The sequence below is a fragment of the Psammomys obesus genome, unplaced genomic scaffold (genome assembly GCF_907164565.1).
Source record: "Psammomys obesus unplaced genomic scaffold, mPsaObe1.curated_primary_1811, whole genome shotgun sequence".
In the NCBI taxonomy this organism is placed as follows: Eukaryota; Metazoa; Chordata; class Mammalia; order Rodentia; family Muridae; genus Psammomys; species Psammomys obesus.
Window position 1 is genome coordinate 25,828,615 of NW_026595981.1, and position 17,441 is coordinate 25,846,055.

At 48.5% G+C, this 17,441-nt stretch overlaps 1 protein-coding gene and 1 long non-coding RNA gene across 6 annotated transcripts in view; one reads left to right on the forward strand and one right to left on the reverse strand.

The window, feature by feature from the left end:
- Positions 1–928, reverse strand: part of Hdac5 (histone deacetylase 5) — a 34,153-nt gene extending 33,225 nt beyond the window's left edge. For 3 of the 5 annotated variants that reach the window (XM_055619558.1, XM_055619557.1, XM_055619556.1), the window contains exon 1: positions 762–927. The gene's annotated coding sequence lies outside the window, so the exon portion shown is untranslated. Of the gene's footprint in view, positions 1–761 lie in introns of all 5 variants that reach the window. The other 2 variants (XM_055619554.1, XM_055619552.1) reach the window with 1 other exon arrangement.
- Positions 929–11,701: 10,773 nt separating this feature from the next.
- LOC129686017 (uncharacterized) lies at positions 11,702–15,230 on the forward strand. Its single transcript, XR_008721573.1, has 3 exons — positions 11,702–11,800; positions 12,252–12,353; positions 15,174–15,230. It is a non-coding gene; the product is annotated as an uncharacterized LOC129686017 (long non-coding RNA).
- The last annotated feature ends 2,211 nt before the right edge of the window (positions 15,231–17,441 follow it).

The window sequence follows — 17,441 nt, forward strand, 5'->3', positions numbered from 1 at the left end:
TGGGGGAACCGACTCCCCCAAGTTAACACTTAGAACCCCTGCCCCATGAGAAACAAACCCAAGATGAAAACTGGGCGCTGGGCGCGGGGGATGGTGGGATCTGTCCGAACCAAGGAAGATCACCAATTCATCTCCCAGCTCTCTCCCTGAGCTCCAGGGTGTCAGACAGAAGAGGGTGGTAAGAAACGCAGGAACGCCTCACAGGCGAGGGGGTGAGAAGAACAGCACAGACAAATAAGGTGGGCCCCGCCGTCCCCTTCCACCTGCATGGACGTCAAGGACATAAAATCAAGGGTACGTTCTTCGCCACTTGGAGAAGCACGGTGGGTGGGCTGCGCCCCTCACCTCAGAGTAACAAGAAAGGGGTGTCCAGTGAAGAGAGGCTCTGCCCAGAATCCAGGGGCAAGGCTCAAATCGGTGTGGCAACGGATTACGAGCCGCCGGGGAGGAGACAAACCAGACATCCCCGGCTGGTCTGCGGGCCATTTAGGGGAGCGAGGTGCGGGAAGATCGGCCCCTCCCTTACCTGCAGAGAAGGAGCCCTGCAAGGGGAGGGATGAGGAAGGGCGCGCGCGGCGAGCCAAAGGCGACGCTCCCGGGCCCCGCGACGCTCCCTGGGGGTGCGGGCTGGCTCGGCGCGCGCGCTGGGAGGAAGGACAGGGGCTCGGGGAGCCCGCGGGCAGCGACGGCGGGAGGACGGGGCGCTGCCGGGCGTCCCCCGGTCGCGGGAGGTGGGGTCCGGGCGGGTGCGGCACGCTCACCCGCTGCGGCTCGAGCTCCGGCTCCGCGGGCGGCGGCGGCAGCAGCGGCGGCAACAGCAGCGGCAGCGCCTCCTCGACGGCTCCTCCATCTTTGCGGCGGCTCCTCGGGCTCCGCTCGCCGCCGCCACCAACAACAACATTCGGAGACGTCACTCCCGTCACGTGACCCGACCCCGAGCTAAAAATAGACCCAGACCCCCCCCCCCCCCCCCCCCCCCCGTTTCGGGCTTCAGCCGCGAACCCCTCCCCTCTCCGTCGGCCCTCCCCTCGGATGGGCGGGGCCAAGAGCGCCACCGTGACAGCTTCTTAAAGGGCCAATACCCAGCCTCAGGTTGGGCTGAAGCAGAGCTGGCCGAGAAGGGATCCGATCTCTTCGCCGAGTAACGAAATGAGTGCAGCCCGGATCCCGGCTGCTGCAGGGGCTGGATGTGTGGGCTCTAGGGTTTGGTTCTCTGCGCTTTTTTCGACTTCCTTTTCCAACCGTGGATGGTGCAATCTTTGCCCGCCTGAGCTGTTCTCTAACACGCCCTTCCCGTGCTTAGGGGGAGGGTAACCCGGGCTGGAATCCTAGGGGCTGTCTGGGAAGTGGAATTCCCTGCAGGAGCAGCGAAGCTGGAAGATTAGCTTGGACAGGTCCCTATCCCATCTCGCCTAACCTGACACAACGCTTCACCTTGATACAGAAACTCCTCGGAGAAAGCCAGCGTCGGCTGTAACTGTCCCCGGCCTTCAGAGGAGCTGACCAGGAACCTAAAAGACCGCTGGTCTCCAACTTTGGTACCGTCCTTACTGCTACGTCAGTGGGACTAAACACGACTGAGTTGTTAAACGTACATAGTTTTTTTTTTTTTTTTCAATGACCTAGCAATTCCTCCAGCAAAAGATGTAGTCTAAGCAAAAATTGTGCTCCGAAATGAGCATAGAGGGAGATTGTTTATAATAATATGAAGTGTTGGAAACAACCTAACTATCCATCAAGTAGATACCTGCAAATAAGCTAGGGGACATCCAAACACTCAAAATTATACAGAAAGCCAGCCAATTAATCTCCTTATCTGAATGTGTTTCTGCAAAAATTTAGAAATATCTGGCAACCCCGTTGTCATGTAATAAGGAAAGTGACTGTTTTTAAGATTCCTGGAAATGGCTGCAATATTATTAGAGAATAATAATCGTGTAGGTCTACAGCTCGGAGGACAGCTCAGAAGTAGAACATGTGGGTAACATCTGAGGCCTGTGTTCAATACAAAACATGCTTATAGTGACATGTACATCACACACACGCACATTTTAAAGCAGAGGATGGTGTCGCATGCCTGTAGTCTCTACACTTGGGGGGCAGAGGCAGGCAGATCTTTGTGAGTTCAAGGCCAGCCTGGTCTACTTAGCAAGTTCCAGGACAGCCAGGGCTACATAGAGAACTTGTCTCAAAGACTGACAGACAGACCGAGAGGGAGAGGGAGAGAGAGGAAGAGAGAGAGAGATTAAGGTCATTCTCCACTACAGTGAATTTGAACTCAGTACCAGCCTGTATTACATGAGCTCCTATCTCAAAAATTAAACAGTATGTGTGTGAGAGAGAGAAAGCAAAGCAAGACACCCCCCCAAAAAAAATTTTTTTGATTTGTGACAGGTAGTGGTGGCACACACCTTTAATCCCAGCACTAGGAAAGGAGATCAGCAGGGGGAAATCTGTGAGTTCGAGGCCAGCCTGGTCTTATAGAGTGAGTCCAGGACAGCCAGAGCTACACAGAGAAACCCTGTCTCAAAAAACAAACAAAACAACAATAAAAACAATATTGATTTATTCCAACAGCATATGCAAAAGTTCATGTGTATGAGTCTATAAGCATATAAAACACTAGGAAATATAAAACAAATGTTTACTTTCTTTTTTTTCTTCTGTACCCCTCGAATCTGAAACAGCCATGTGTAAAGTACATGCATAAATGGGCCTGTAATAAGTGGTAAAGGTTTTTCCTGTGAAGTTCTTCATGGCTCTATTCCATGCCCACCCCCACCATCTCCATCCTCACACCTTGTTCTTAGCCAAATCACTCCTTACCTGAAACTGTGGCTGGCTCCCAGCAACTAATACCCTCCCTGCATCCTGCTCATTTGGTCTCCTCCGAGAGTCAGGGTGCTAACTTAGAATGCAAATCTACTGAAGAACAGTTTTGAAAAGAATTCTGATTTTTGTCACTGGAACTTGTCACTGGCCCAGAAATGTGTATAACAGCTCACCAGAGGAACTTGTTCAAAAAAAAATGTTCATTCTCAGACCCCACCCCGAAAACTTGTTTCAGAGTGGGAAAGAGGCCCAGAAATCTTCATTTTAAATACATACCCAGGAGATTTTGCTGCAGCTGGTTCTCTCCTGAATTTTGGAAAAATACCAGCCCAAAATTGAGCATGACATGCTCCCTGCCTCCCCAGCTTCCCCTTCTAAGCTTCCTAAGCTTAGCTTTCTGTAGTTCAGCCCGTACCTTTGTCTCTCCATTTTTTGTTGTTGTGTTGTTTTGTTTTTTGGAGACAGGGTTTCTCTGTGTAGCCTTGGCTGTCCTGGACTTGCTTTGTAGGCCAGACTGGCCTCGAATTTATAGAGATAAGCCTGCCTCTGCCTTCCCAAGTGCTGGGACTGCAGGCGTGTGCCGGCGTGCCCAGCTCCACTTCTTTTTCCTAATATCTGTTTTTCTCAACCTTTATTCGTCAGAAGTGCCTAATCATTTGATGCTGTAACACAAAGTGGTCTCAATAATTCATGCTTGAGAACTGTACAATCCAGTTACCTGAAAATATTTGTAAAACTGTCTCATAATATTTTAAGGAAGTCCTGGGTATCCTGGGCTTCGAGCTGGTCACTCATGAAAGTTACCTAACAGATGAAAATGACTGCTTGTTCTTCAAGTGTGGTGTCGCAGACTTTCTGAGTTTTCAATAGCCATGACCAGAGGCCCACAGCAATGAGGAGTAAGGGCTAGGCTGGCAGCCAGTATTTTCACTTTACGTCCAGGTTAGCCATGGGAATAGAGGACAATGGGACAGCTCTATACGGATCTCATAGCTTCAGAGAGGCCATAGAGACACCCCCCCCACCCCAATCTCTCCAGTCCTTGAAGGATGTGTCTGCTGCACTTGCTGGCCTTTGCACAAGCCTTTCCCATTTCTTGATTTCTGGATGCCCCACCTCCCTTCTCTTTGCCTCCAACTTATCTGCCAGAGTTCAGTTAAATATTACTTCCTGAAAGAGGCCTTTCTTTGTCTTTTAATTAAACTAGATCCCCTTGTTATATATGCTTTCACTGACTCTGATAATAGTCTGTAAACATGTGTCTCTTTATAGCATTACTGGTTCAGTATCTCTCTCCTGCCCTAATTAATATAAGCTCTTTGTGGGGAGGGTGCTAGGTAGCCAACCAGGGCTTTCTTTACACATACTAAGCACAAGTCCTACCATTGAGCTGCACCTGCCAAGCACTAAGAAAACAAGGGTCTTGAACACAGAATCCACACGTCTACTAGAATGGTGCTTGGAAAGGCTTCATGAATTCTGCTGAATGAGATGAATGAGTATTAAAAGAACAAACAAAGATAGTATCCTCAGACTGGACAAGACTGTCTAAGCAGAAAGGACCTTAAGGCAGACATCCCACAGCACTTTGGATCGGGGTCCTCCTTTCTTCTTCCTGAAACACAAACCCATTGTGCTGGCTGCTATTATGTCAACCTGACACAAGCTCAAGCCACTGGAGAGGAGGAAGCCTCCACTGAAAATACGCCTCTGGGAGATGGGGCTGCAGGCAAGCCTGTAGGACATTTTCGTGATCCGTGGGGAAGGGCCCAGACCCTTGAGGGACAGTACAACTCCTGGGCTGGTGGTCCTGGGTTCTATAAGAAAGTAGACTGAGCAAGCCATGGAGAGCAAACCAGTAAGTGGCACCCCTCCGAGGCCTCTGAATCAGCTCCTGCCTTCGGGTTCCTGCCCTGACTTCCTTCAGCGATGAACAATGATTTGGAAGCAGAAGCCAAATAAACCCTCTTCTCCCCAAGTTGCTTTGGTCGTGGTGTTTCATCACGACAATACTAACCCTAAATAAGACACCCATGTTACTCTATTCTAGTCTACTCTATTCCTCCATTCTTCCTCCCCACCCCCGTGTGTGTGTGTGTGTGTGTGTGCGCACACGTGTGTATGTGCACGCACACAAGAGAGTTTCTCTCTGTGTCTCCACACTATGTATCCCAGGTGGCCAAGACGTTATGATCCTTCTGCCACAGCCTCCCAAGTGCTGGGATTACGAGGGTCCACTGTCATGACCGTCCTACTTTTACTACTGCACAATCCTCCCCACCTCCGACAAGGCTTCTCTATGTAGCCCTGTCCTGGAACTCATGCCACACATCAGGCTGACCTTGAACTCAAGAGATCCACCTACTTCTGCCTACCCACAGCTGTTATTAAAAGGGTATGTCATCGTCACCTGGCTCTATTTCATAATCTTAAAATGCCTCTTTTTAAACTTTTTGAAGGAGCTGGGCAGTGGTGATGCACGCCTTTAATTCCAGCGCTCTTGAGGCAGAGGCAGGTGGATCTGAGAGTTCGAGGCCTGCCTGGTCTTACAGAGTGAGTTCTAGTCAGCCAACACTACACAGAGAAACCCTATCTCAAAAAAAAAAAAAAAGACAGATAAAGAAATACTTTTTTAGATTTATTTTGTTCTACTTATGTATGAATATCCTACCTGAATGCATGTAACAGCACCATATGGGTGCTTGGTGCCCTTGGAGGTCAGTAGTGGGTCCTCTTGGAACTGGGGCTGTGGGTGGTTGTGATCTACCATGTGAGTGCTAGGAATTTAACCTGGGGCTTCTGCAAGGGCAGGAACTGTTCTGAACCACTGAGCCATCTCTCCAGCACACTTAAGATGTCGTGTGGCAGTGGGTTGGAATTTTCCAATTGCTTATGTTTTGCTTCCCTGAGTTGATTATAGGCTATTTGGAGGAAGAGAGATGACAAGATTATACCTCCCTTTCCCTTTCCAGCATCTAGCCTCTCACCTCACACAGTCCTACGGACTCAATACCGGTTGAGGACTATTTCGAGGAACACCTTAGCCAGTTACATCTCATTCTACGGAAGGACCAAGACTAAAAGAGGCTAAATAGCTGCCAAAAGTTCATACAGGTGACCCTGGGATTCAAACCCAGACCTCTACTCTCTACACAGCGAGCCAGGATTAGTGGAAAGTAGGCTTCTCCTTTTGAGGTCTCTGACATCATCACCTCTGGCTCCCAACAGCCAAAGGGACCCAAAAGTCACAAGAATTTCCTGTGTGAAAGGTCAAGAGGTAAACTCAGAGGCAGAACATGTGTTTATTTTGTGCAAGGGTCTGGGTTCAATTTTCTATGCCATGGCTTAATAATAATAATAATAATAATAATAATAACAACAACAACTATAGCAAGCATGATGGTGTGTGCCTATAATCCCAGCACTTGAGCAGTGGCGACAGGAGGATCAGAAATTCAAAGTCAGTCTTGTTCTCTCCCACAGCAGGTCTAAGGCTGCCTATGCTTCATGAAGCTGTCGTAAAAGAATTTAAGCTGCACACACCTTCAATCCCTACACTCTGGAGGTAGAGCTCTCTGTGAGTTAGAGACCAGCTTGGTCTATATGATGAGAGCCCATCTAAAAATTGAGTGTTTGTTTGTTTGTTTGTTTGTTTGTTTTGCTTTGCTTTTTGAGACAGGGTTTCTGGCTGTCCTGGAACTCACTCTATAGACCAGGCCAACCTCAAACTCACAGAGATCCACCTGCTTCTGCCTCTCAAGTTCTGGGCTTAAAGGAGTGTGCTACCACCACTAGCCTAAGGCTTTTTTGTTTGTTTGTTTGTTTGTTTGTTTGAAGAAGAATTGATCATACGGAAGATATATCTTCAGATAGCCCCTTCTCAGGTAAGTCAAGGCTGCTGAGTAAGTCCGAATCCCTTCTGTACATGCTCTTTTCTGGGGAAACAGAAATGCTTCTTTTCTGATTCTTACAGAAATTAGATCAGTCTGTTGTCATAGGTCCCCTAGGGTGGGCAGGAAGTCCTGCCAGGACGGTTTACTGTAGAAGTGAGAACTGAGTGAGCATCTCTTTAACCATTCACTCGGTTTCCCCAGGTACAGTGAGCCTGCAAATGGAACCCAACAGCAGACTGGGGAACTTCCAATCCTGGGAACCAATGGTGAATTTGGCTTCTTGGTAGAAGAAACTATGTCTCAGTGGAGAGAGTGGAGAGCCACACACTTATCCCAGAGCCTGACATGACAGGTGGTGGCACAGTGGACTTTGGACACGGGCTGGGAGAGGGATGGGGGCAGTTAAGTGTCCACTGCTTGGGGCTCTCCAGTTGCTACTCTTCCAATTTGGAATCAGGAAAACGTTCTGGTCATGACTTAGGGCAAGAGACAAAACCATCTTACTCCCTGAGTTAAGGCTGGCAGAATCCACCTCCTCCATACCCCGCAGACACCCTGGGTATGTGCCATGGAGGGTTATTAATGCCTGGAAACAGACACGGTACCCAGCTTTGATGTGCCCTTCCCTTTAAATTCTCCCCCAGTATTTTTCTTTTCTTTTCTTTCTTTATTATTATTATTATTATTTTTTTTTTTTTTCCCAGTATTTTTCTTGAGTGAAAAATCTTTAGCTCTCTAAGCAGGCTCCCTTGGAGGGGCCATATTTAAGTGGTCCCTGTGCCTCTCTAAAGAATAACTGTAGTTGAAACAGTATGGTTCTGATCAATACAGCCTCAGGCAGAAAATAATTCAGAAAGAGGAAGAACTGAGCTGACTCACACAGGCAAAGATCACTTATTAGATATTTATTTCTCAAAGACAATCCAAAGCGTTCATCAACTGCCCAAAGCATCTTGCACAGAAAGGCATCTTGTATATCTTCCATTCTGCAAGACCTCACTGAGCCTACTGAAAAGTCCCAAGGCCGGCATGATGCTCAACACGATGCGGACTGTAGAGAAGATAGCCGATGATGATGGGTCAGGAGGTAAGGGAGCCTAGGTCACTAGGAGGATCACACTGAGATAAGATGTTGGATGTTACTGCCCCTCAGGATCTCAGTCTGGGAAACAGGACACAGGACTTCTGTTTTTCTGTCCTAACACTCACAAAGTACAAAATTAGATTATGTCGGCAGAATGACAGTGTCCAGCACAGGCATAGGCTTTGAAATTTATGACATACCTTCATCTCAGGTTGCTTAAAGCCAGTCTTACCCCAGGACTATTTACAATAAGCTCCGGAGCTAGAAGAAAGTTTATGTCAGGGGCCAGGATGTGGCTCACAGCTAGTGACGTGTTTGCCTAACATGCAAAGCCCTGGGTTTGATCCTGAGCATGGGAGGTGGAAGCAGGAGGGTCAGAAATTCAAGGTCATTCTCTTGGCTACGTATGAGTTTGGGAGCCTGAGCTATATGAGACCCCATTCAAAAGAAAAAGGAAAGTTTAAAGAATAACACTGGACAAAGATTCAGGGTTATTCATGGCTGAGAGCTGCGGAGTACAATAGAACTGTCCCTAGGAAACCTAGGTTTGACCAGGTCTCACTGCATGATGCTGAGCCTGCCCTCTCTCCTTCCTTCCTGCCCTCCTTCCCTCCCTCCCCCCGCCCCTTGGTTTCTTTCCTGGGGAGGTGAATGTTTTGTAACAGTTTCCTGTGAGATCAGAACATTCTATCCTGCGCAGGAGCTTCAAGAACTCCCTGAAACTGACCAGATTCAGTAGGCGTCTCCCGCCAGAGTGAGTTTGCACAGCCCAGCTTTAGACCAGGAGGCCTCCAGAGCTTTAGACCAAGAGACTCCTGGAAAGGGCACTCACCAATCAAAAGTCGGGAAGGGTGTTCTAGGTGTTCTACGTTCCCAGTTTTGTGAGGGGTGGTCGTTGGTGACGTAGTTGTCATGAGTCATGTCTGCCCCTGTAAATAACCCCTCACCCATATTCATTGGCTCACCGTGTGGGACTTTGCTAGTCTCCGTACTTTAATGGACTCGTCATACAATCCATCTTAGCACCATATAAACTGGCTCCATTCTCCCTCTGTGGGTTGAATAGATGAGTGTGTTGAATCTCCCCAGAAAAAAAAAAAAAAAAAAAAAAAAAAAAAAAAACGTTCTATCACACAACAATGAGGAGGTTTCCTTTCTCCCTTTTCCTCTCTTTTTTTGTGGCACCAATGAAATATGAAGGGGACTGTCTGCCCATCTGCTCATCCACCTATTTGATTACAAAAAGTTAGACATCTGTGTGTGTGTGTGTGTGTGCGTGCGCGCGCGCGCACATGCTTGCATGGGGCCTATGATGCATGCAATGCGTCCGTGCCTGTTTGGTGACCAGAAGACAATCTCTGGAATCTGGTATTTTGCCTTTCACCCTGTGTTCGCAGCAAGATCATTCTCATTTCTGACACTTTTCCCTGTACTCCAGGCCAGTTAGCCCAGGAGCTTCCAGGTGATTCTGTCTCTTCTTCCCGTTTGCCAGAGATGGATCTCATGTACCCCAGGTTGGTCTTGAATTTGTTATGTAGCCAGGAATGATCCTGAACTTCTGATCCTCCAGCCTCTGATCGCTAGTGCTGGGATTACAGAAATGCTTCACTGTGCCCAGTTTATATGGTGCTCAGACGGAACTCGAGGCCTTTCCTTCCCATCACTAGGGCCCTCACTCTCAGTCTGAGGCAGAGTGAAGCTCAGCCTCCAACACACACTCATGCTCCGCTCTACAATGTTTGGAAGAATAGTGACAGACCAGAGCCCTTTAAACCTCCTGGGCCTTGGTCTCTTTGTCTATAAAAGGGCATGGTCCCGGCTGAGGCAGGAGAGTCATGAGTTTGAGGCCAGCCTGGAGTAAAGAGTAAGACTAGAGATAAAGCCGGGGAGGATGGGGCAGGTGGGCAGGGTTCATAGATGATTGACAGTGTTTAAGGATGCAGCCCTTCCAGCCAGCTCTAGTCTGGTGTTATGCTTGAAAACAGTCAAACCACAACAACAAAAATAGGAAGGACTAAGTAGAGGTGTGTGCCTGAGTCACCCCTTGCCGATAGCATTACTTGGCTCCTCACACGTGTGTAGGTCCCCAGGCCTCCTGCCTCCTACCTTACTGATCTGGGGACTTGGGGCAGGTCACTGATGCTACACTCAATAATGACAACGCCTAGGGAAAGCCAGCACTGTGACTCCTATAACAAGCTGGGAAATTGTTTGAAAATAAAGATTACTCCAGGCACAGCTGCTACCGTCTGTCACAGCATCTCGGAAACATAATGATTATTAATGCATACTCGGAAAGAGGGCAAAGAAAGACTGACGATCCCCTAAGTCTGCAGACTTCACAGAGATGGAGACTATCAGCCGCCAGCTCCTGGATAGGGGCTAAAGGGACAGCAGGTAATCAGAAGCCTGGGGGCAGGACCCTAAGATAAGCCTTCAGCATCCAGCGCTCTCTTGGGCCCTGGAGTGGCCCACAGGAAGCCTCCAGCAGAAGAAGAGAACAACAGCTGGCTAAGAGGAAAGGCTGTTTGCCCTCATCCCCCTGCTGGTACCTGGAACTGGGACCAGGAAGTTCCTGGAGTGTCTAGGGTTTCCCCCTAACTGCTCAGGAGTCCAAGCCGCATGGTTTCAGCAGCACAAGTCTCAGCTGTTGTCAGATGCGTGCCCCATGACTGTAGTTTCTTACAGGCTATCTCCTCCAGGCAGGGCAGGAGAGGGCAGAGGCTGTGAAAGTACATGCTCTAAGCCAGTTGCAGTGGTGCATGCCTTTAATCCCAGCAGGCAGGCAGAGGCAAGTGGATCTCTGTGAGTTCGAGGCCAGTCTGGCCTAGGGAGTTTCAGGACAGCTAGGACTATATAGAAAGACTCCGGTCTCAAAATACAAAACAAACCCAGTTCCAGTGAGCTGGCTGATTGGGTAAAGGCACTTGCCACCTGATGACCTCAGGACCCACATGATGAGAGAAGAGAACGAACTCCTGGAATTTGGCCTCTGACCTCTACATGTGGACTCTGGCACAAGCATGCACACACATAAATGAATGACTTAAATTACAAAACTGAAATAAAACAAAGCAAAAGTTATTTTTCAACTTCCATGTTGGTACATGCTTGCAATCTGAGCACTACAGAGACTGAGGCAAGAAAATCAAAAGTTCAAGGCCAACCTAGTCTACAGAGTGAGACCCTGTCTTAAAAATTAAAACAAAGGCCCCAACAACAACAACAAATCATTTGACAGGCTGTCTGCTACTGAGATCAGTCAGAAGCTTCCAGGTTCCCAAAACAAGCCCAAAGTCTAGAAATAAGGTGTCAAAACGCATAAATAAAAATAAAATAGATCATGACCAAGATGTAAGTTGAATTAATTAATAATATGTAAAAAAATAAATCAGCCAGGCGAGGTGGCACATGCCTGTAATCCTAGCACTCTGTAAGTTCGAGGCTAGCCTGGTCTACAAAGTGAGTCCAGGACAGCCAAGGGTATACAGAGAAACCGTGCCTTGAAAAATAAATAAATAAATAAATAAATAAATAAATATAAAAATAAATAAATCACTTGCTAAGCCCAGCAAGTCTGGGGTTCTTATTCCTGCTGGATTCTTGGAACACGGAAACAGACCTGAGGGTGGCTGTCTGCCCTAGCAACCTAACACACACACACACCCCCCCCCCCCCCCCCCCCCCCCCCCCCCCCCCCCACCCCCCCCCCCCCCCCCCCGTAGAGTCGTGGAGGCAAAGATCATTTCCAGGATGGCGGGTGAGCGCTGGGTCAGTGAGTGAGTGTGGCTGACGCAGGAGAACAAGCCTGGAAAAGAGGCTGTGGTTTACCTTCGGCCTCGTCCAAAGCCAGCCGCTCCACAGAGGCGCTGCATGCTCCACAGCCCGACAAGGAGGGGACCGTGGTCCACTTTCACAGAGGAGCAAAGAGACATTCAAGTAAAAGCGCCAGACCTCACGCTAAGCTGTGGTTTGCTCCTGACAGTCTTAGGTAACCCAGTCTGACCTCAGGCTCACTACGTATCAGAAGCTGGTCTCCCAGTGTCTGATTCTCCCGCCCCGCCCCCACCTTCCAAGCTAGGGTTACAGGCGTGCCCAGGGCTGGGGCTGATGTCTTCTTGTTCAGGTGTTTTCCACAAAGGGCATAGAATCCACCAGTTAAACCAATGCATAAGCTGGTCCTGCACTCCAATAGCTGGGACCCTATGTCTTTATGGGTTTGGGGTTTCCGGCAAGTTCCTGAAATCTCCATAGCTTTAAATCCATACTAAAGGTAAGCGTGAGCCTGAAGGTGTACCTCAGTGGTGGAGCCTAGCCTTTGGAAAGGCTCTGGGTTTGATCCCTGGAATTATGTAAAAAGGGGAAGGGGGGGCTGGAGAGATGGTCCAGCAGCTAAGAGCACTTACGGCTGTTCTGCTAGAGGAACTTGATGCCATTCCCAGCACAGACATAGCGGCTCACAACTGGCCACCACTCCGGCTGTAGCGGCATCAGCGCCCTCTTCAGGCCTCCACCAGCACTGCATGCATATGGGGCACATACAGGTAAGCTGGCAAAACATCCTAAAGGCGCAAAGGTGTGAATGGTTTTAGGTGTTTGAGACGCTTTCTCTGTGTAGCCCTGGCTGTCCTGGAACTTTCTCTGTAGATCAGGCTGGCCTCGAACTCACAGAGATCCACCTGCCTCAGCCTCCCGAGTGCTGGGATTAAACGCGTGCACCACCACCTCTGGGCTTTAAATGGTTATAAAGTGGGGAACGAACCATGATAGCGAACGAACCATTGGGGAGGAAGAAATACTGAGAGTTTGAGGCTACCCTGAGCTGCATGAGACCTTGTCTCAAAAAACAAAACAACTGGGCAGTGGCGGTGCACGCCTTTAATCCCAGCACTTGGGAGGCAGAGGCAGGTGGATCTCTGTGAGTTCGAGGCCAGCCTGCTCTACTGAGTTCTCCAGGACAGCCAGGGCTACACAGAGACACCCTCAAAAAATTAATTAATTGGTTAATTCATTAAAAGTAAAAGGTAAAATAAAAAATAAAACTAAAAACAGCAATATCAATAATAATCATGTCTGCCCCGAGGGGCTGTTGGTGGGCACATGTGTGTTCATGGATGTGACAGGGCTCTGCTGCCTGAGGATGAAGGAGCATGTTCCACATTCTCTGAATGGAGGACCTTTGTCTGGAGAGTCCTAAGTCCTTGTGAATTGCTGGAAGAAACAGACACGGCAATCTCTGCTCTTGGAGGGGCTGCCCCTTCAGTGTTGGGGAAGACTTTATGTGGCGCTGGGTTCTGCCTTGAACCCTCACTCACTGATCACTAAACGTCTCTGAGCCTCCCTCTCCACACCTGTAGGACAGGGTACATGCTCTCTACCGTCTAGAGCTGTGCCATGAGGATGATCATATAAGTGGCAGAGTGTAATGGGAGTTTTGATTTCCTTTTACTCTGTTATTTTATGTAAATACAGGTACATGCTTGAAGAAAGCCTCGGCAGATATTTGTGAAAAATAAATTAAAAATAAAAAATTAAACTTTATGCATAATGAACATGCATTTACCAAATTTCAAACATGAAATTTACCATTTTAAGTATACAATTTAATAGCTGTTAGTACGTTTACTGAATTGCACAACAACTACCATAATACAGTCTTTGAACATTTTCATCACCACAGAAAATGTCCTTTTACAGTCAATTGTCATTACCACCCCCACAGATGGCTTTTTAAGTGCTTAATAAGTTAATCTTTTTTTTTTCTATAAAAATGTCATGAACTCTTATTGTAGAAAACTCCTAGGGCAGGGGAACCAAGAAAGAACGAAGGGAAACCAACCCACTCCTAAACCCATAATCCAAAAGAATGACTGTTAATAATTAGGTAAATACTTTTCTAATCTTTTTCTCTACTCCCTTTTTTTTTTTTTTCTTCAAAATGAAAACGGTATTGCACCGCACACATGATCTGTTCTGGTTATTTAGTTATTTTTATTTTGTGTCTGTGTCTTGTATACATGTATGTGCACCCAGTGAAAGCCTGGGTGCCCAAGGAGATCAGAAGAGAGTCCCACAGAACTGGAATTACAAATAGTTGTGAGCCTCCACGTGGGTGCTGAGAGCTGAACCCCGGTCCTCTGCAAGAGCAACAGGTGCTCTTAACCACTGAGCCATCTTCAGTTGTATCCCCCCTCCCCCCCCCTTTTTTTTTTTAACCACTGAGCTGCACACCCCTGCTCCGTGCTGGTTTGGCTTGGCTCAGTGATGCAGTTATGCTCCTGGCCCTCCTATGTGTCAGGGAAGCATTCTCTCACTGAACTGCTCTTCTAAGGCTGCCTCAGTAAGAGTCATGGGACCCAAGAGTCTCAGGTGAGCTCCTGTTCAAGAAGGGGAGGCTGAAAAAAAAAAAATGCAGGGAAAGGATATACAAAGGAGAGGGGCCACTAGGTCCTGAAGACGGTCAGGCAATGGGGAGACGCTCCGTGGGACTTCCCAGGCGAATAGAGGAACACGCTAGTTCCGACCCTATGCCCTACTCCCCACTAGCCATAGGCGCTCCTGGCGTCAACAACTCCTTTCTTCCTTTGCCTTGATGATCCTCTTAAACAAGCTAGCCGCCAGTCCTTGGGACCAGCCAGCTGCAATACGCCGCAGGGGCTGCCTCACTGCGTGCCCCCGACTGGGTAGGCTTCACTGCCTAAGGGAACCAAAAGCCACCCTGAGCGTCCAGCTTCCCTTCCTGTCCCCGCCTTAAAGAACCCACTGAATTCGGTTTGGAGAGGTGGGCGTTGGATGGGGCGCAGAGGATTGAGCTAGAGGCGGCTGTCCTCGAGAGATCTTATGATGACTCACAGGCCACCCGAAGGGAGAGGGAAAGAAGGGCTAGGGGGATGAATGGATTGCAAGTCAAAGGGAGGGGCGGAGGAGAGGCACTGCGGGGCCTCGATTGGCCCGCGTCAATTCCTTCCCAACATCTGCAGTGCGTGGGGCTGAGTGATCCCACCCCAGGGTGGGGGGTAGGCGCTGCCAAGCTGCCTGACGTTCGCTTCCCGCCTGCTGGGCTTCATGAATGACTCACCGCATTGTCAGGCTGATTCACTGCTCCGCTGGGGACCTGAGAGAGGGGGGCACAGCCCTCTCTGTACGTCTTACCCGCGCGCACTCACACGCGCACACACGCATATCCGCGCAAGTGGGGATCCAGCAGGGCTTCTGATAGAGTCAGGACCGCAGCAACAGGTTTTCCGTGGTAATGAGATCTCCATCACCTGATGCATTAAGGAAACAAGCTTGGAATTTCTGTCTAATATCCCTGCGGCTATTCCCATGAAAACGCAGAAAATTAAACACCGTTCAATCTTCAGTTCCTTAGGCCAACTAGCCACATTTCAAGTGCTCAAGAGCGCACGCCTGTAATCCCAGCACGAGGCGGATCTCGGTGAGTTCGAGGCCAGACTGGTGTACAAAGAGAGTCCACGACAGCCAGGACTACACAGAGAAACCCCGTCTCGAAAAACCTAAATAAATAAATAAATAAATAAATAAATAAATAAATAAATAAATAAATAAAGTGTTCAGTAGCCACAAGGGGTTGGTGGCTACCATGCAGTAGTGAACAGTGAGTTTGTACAGAGTACACTTCCATCGGCACCGAGTTCTGCTGCACAGCTGGCTTGCACATATGGAAAACACACTGCCTGAATCCGCTTCACACACAGCCACACAAACAGAGCGGCCCTTCCCCCTCCCATATGTGGCCCACAACACACGTCGAATTCCACATACACTCAGCATGCGGCACACAACCACCAGCACAGCAGAAAACTCTGTGCGCGCACACGCGCGCGCGCACACACACACACACACACACACACACACACATTGGTTCTTTAGTCGGCCACTGTCCATAACAAGGCATCTAAATACATGCATGAAAAACATGAATTAGGGTACAAAATGCATTTGCAAACATGCCAAAATAGATACAAACCCAAGCTATGTGGTTCCCATAACAATTCCCCCGCTCAAGCTTGCAGACTCAAGCAGGGGGTGGGAGGGGGGGAAATCCATATTTGCTGAGACCCTGCCAACACGGCAGGCATGGAGTTATCCTCCTCAGCGCAGTTCATTAAGTTGCACAGAAACCCCAAAAAGACTCAGAATTCTGCTTTCTTTCCGTCTTTCTTTCTTTCTTTCTTTCTTTCTTTCTTTCTTTCTTTCTTTCTTTCTTTCTGAATTCTGTTTTCATAGATGGAAACGATAAAGGTTCTGAGAGGTAAAGGAACTTACTCAGGATTACTGTGCCAATTACCAGGAGACTCAAACATATTTTTCCCCCAGATGGTTTGTTTCATTCTATTTTTCTTAATACTCCCTTTTGTTTGAATTTCGAACCACAGTCGGAGCCACTGTTAACCCTCCAGGGGCCGCCAGGCCTCTAAAGGTAGCAGGGAACTGAGTCCTGCACTCCCAGATTCAGGCTCAGGAGCCTTATCAATGGAGCTATCCAAGCCTCCCAGAACATATTTTCCTAACTCCATAGCAAAATCAGCAAGCGGGAAGCTGTCTTCAACCCCAACCCCCCGCCCCCACGGCATGTGTGTGTTTCTGCTTTGTACTTAAGTAAAACTCCTTCACAAACCAACAGCAGCTATGTGTAGCAGTGGGCCTAAAGCTGCCCAACCCATCCCCTGGTTTGTTTAGTTTTGTTTTGTTTTCTGGCAAAGGCATTAAGTCATTCAACAAATGCTTGCAGCGTTGTCTACATACTGAGTACTCATTCACAAAAGACGAACAACCTGCCAGAGCCAGGCATGGTGGCACACACACACAAGCTCAGCTGGGGCAGGTGGACTGCTGCAAATTCAAGGCCAGCCTGTGACATAATTGGGGGCCTTGTTTCAACTCTCCCCTCCTCCAAAGAGAAAACTACAAGACCTGAACAACGACAACAACAAAAAGTGCACAGTTCATCAAGGGGTGGAGGAGGGCCCCAGGAGAATACGGGAGACACAGTAGCCATCAATTACAATGGAGGTAGGTCTTGACCACCCAGGCAGTTAAAAAAACGGCTTCTTTGAAAGCTGGTCATGGGTGTGGTGGTGCATACCTTTGATACCAGGACTTCCGGGTAGAAGCCCTGTCTCAAAAAATAAATAAATAAATAAATAAGAGAGAGAGAGAAACAAACAAAAAAAACAGAAAAAGAAAAGGGGTGTTAGCGTGTAATGAAGGTGCATGCGTGTAATGCTAGCATTCAGGAGGTTGAGTCAGAAGTGAGTGTTCTAGGCCACCTTTAGCTATGAGACCTTGTCAAGGAAGGAAGAGGTGCAGAAGATGAAGGAAGGAAGGAAGGGGGAGAAGCAGGGAGTACGCTAAACTCTTTAATAACTGGGTTTGAGAGCAGTGGAAACTCAGACCAAAAAGGAAGGAGTAAGTTCAGAAATGGAAGAACTGGCTGCCGGGGGTTAGGCTGGAAGACTCAACCAGAGACACTTGGTGGAGGGGAATGAAGAGGCGAGTACAGGGGGAAGGGTCTCAGCACTCCGATTTCACCTGTAATGGAAACAGCTGAACTTCCTGGAGTGTTGCGTGTGTTCCCGGTACTGTGTGAGGGTCAAGGTCTTGGCCAA